The following is a 2,679-nucleotide window of genomic DNA, read 5'->3' as shown; positions in this document are numbered from 1 at the left end:
TGCAAAACGACGATTTCTCGCCGATTTTCGTTGTTTTCTGGCTTGAATTCGCAAAGAAGAGCACGAAATCTACAAAATCATCACTTTTTACCAAGATTCAACGGCTGAATTGCAAGAAAACAGCAGAATTCTGCACGAAATCATCAAAATTCTTAGAGAAAACCGCATATTTCGATGCAAAATGACGATTTCTCGTTGATTTTCGTTGTTTTCTATCTTGAATTCGCAAAGAAGAGCACGGAATCTACAAAATCATGATTTTTACCAAGATTCAACGGCTGAATTGCAAGAAAACAGCAGAATTCTGCACGAAATCATCAAAATTCTTACAGAAAACCGCATTTTTCGATGCAAAACGACGATTTCTCGCCGATTTTCCTTGTTTTCTGGCTTGAATTTGCAAAGAAGAGCACGAAATCTATAAAATCATGACTTTTTACCTAGATTCAACGGCTGAATTGCAAGAAAACAGCAGAATTCTGCACGAAATCATCAAAATTCTTACAGAAAACCGCATATTTCGATGCAAAACAATGATTTCTCGCCGATTTTCGTTGTTTTCTGGCTTGAATTCGCAAAGAAGAGCACGAAATCTACAAAATCATGACTTTTTACCAAGATTCAACGGCTGAATTGCAAGAAAACAGCAGAATTCTGCACGAAATCATCAAAATTCTTACAGAAAACCGCATATTTCGATGCAAAACAATGATTTCTCGCCGATTTTCGTTGTTTTCTGGCTTGAATTCGCAAAGAAGAGCACGAAATCTACAAAATCATGACTTTTTACCAAGATTCAACGGCTGAATTGCAAGAAAACAGCAGAATTCTGCACGAAATCATCAAAATTCTTACAGAAAACCGCATATTTCGATGCAAAACGACGATTTCTCGCCGATTTTCGTTGTTTTCTGGCTTGAATTCGCAAAGAAGAGCACGAAATCTACAAAATCATGACTTTTTACCAAGATTCAACGGCCGAATTGCAAGAAAACAGCAGAATTCTGCACGAAATCATCAAAATTCTTACAGAAAACCGCATATTTCGATGCAAAACGACGATTTGTCGCCAATTTTCATTGTTTTCTGGCTTGAATTCGCAAAGAAGAGCACGAAATCTACAAAATCATGACTTTTTACCAAGATTCAACTGCTGAATTGCAAGTAAACAGCAGAATTCTGCACGAAATCGTCAAAATTCCTAGAGAAAACCGCATATTTCGATGCAAAACGACGATTTCTCGCCGATTTTCGTTGTTTTCTGGCTTGAATTCGCAAAGAAGAGCACGAAATCTACAAAATCATGACTTTTTACCAGATTCAACGGCTGAATTGCAAGAAAACAGCAGAATTCTGCACGAAATCATCAAAATTCTTACAGAAAACCGCATATTTCGATGCAAAACGACGATTTTTCGCTGATTTTCGTTGTTTTCTGGCTTGAATTCGCAAAGAAGAGCACGAAATCTACAAAATCATCACTTTTACCAAGATTCTACGGCTGAATTGCAAGAAAACAGCAGAATTCTGCACGAAATCATCAAAATTCTCAGAGAAAACCGCATATTTCGATGCAAAACGACGATTTCTCGCTGATTTTCGTTGTTTTCTATCTTGAATTCGCAAAGAAGAGCACGAAATCTACAAAATCATGACTTTTTACCAAGATTCAACGGCTGAATTGCAAGTAAACAGCAGAATTCTGCACGAAATCGTCAAAATTCTTAGAGAAAACCGCATATTTCGATGCAAAACGACGATTTCTCGCCGAATTTCGTTGTTTTCTGGCTTGAATTCGCAAAGAAGAGCAATAAATCTACAAAATCATCACTTTTTACCAAGATTCAACGCTGAATTGCAAGAAAACAGCAGAATTCTGCACGAAATCATCAAAATTCTTAAAGAAAACCGTGCAAAACGACGATTTCTCGCCGATTTTCGTTGTTTTCTGGCTTGAATTCGCAAAGAAGAGCACGAAATCTACAAAATCATCACTTTTTACCAAGATTCAACGGCTGAATTGCAAGAAAACAGCAGAATTCTGCACGAAATCATCAAAATTCTTAGAGAAAACCGCATATTTCGATGCAAAATGACGATTTCTCGCTGATTTTCGTTGTTTTCTGTCTTGAATTCGCAAAGAAGAGCACGGAATCTACAAAATCATGATTTTTACCAAGATTCAACGGCTGAATTGCAAGAAAACAGCAGAATTCTGCACGAAATCATCAAAATTCCTACAGAAAACCGCATATTTCGATGCAAAACGACGATTTCTCGCCGATTTTCGTTGTTTTCTGGCTTGAATTCGAAAAGAAGAGCACGAAATCTACAAAATCATGACTTTTTACCAAGATTCAACGGCTGAATTGCAAGAAAACAGCAAAATTCTGCACGAAATCATCAAAATTCTTACAGAAAACCGCATATTTCGATGCAAAACAACGATTTCTCGCCGATTTTCGTTGTTTTCTGGCTTGAATTCGCAAAGAAGAGCACGAAATCTACAAAATCATCACTTTTTACCAAGATTCTACGGCTGAATTGCAAGAAAACAGCAGCATTTTGCACGAAATCATCAAAATTCTTACAGAAAACCGCATATTTCGATGCAAAACGACGATTTCTCGCCGATTTTCGTTGTTTTCTGGCTTGAATTCGCAAAGAAGAGCACGAAAT

Source organism: Gnatocerus cornutus, unplaced genomic scaffold, assembly GCF_029298725.1.
Source record: "Gnatocerus cornutus isolate USDA-ARS CGAHR unplaced genomic scaffold, icGnaCorn1.1 ctg00000022.1, whole genome shotgun sequence".
Taxonomy (NCBI): domain Eukaryota; kingdom Metazoa; phylum Arthropoda; class Insecta; order Coleoptera; family Tenebrionidae; genus Gnatocerus; species Gnatocerus cornutus.
This window is presented reverse-complemented; position numbering follows the sequence as displayed.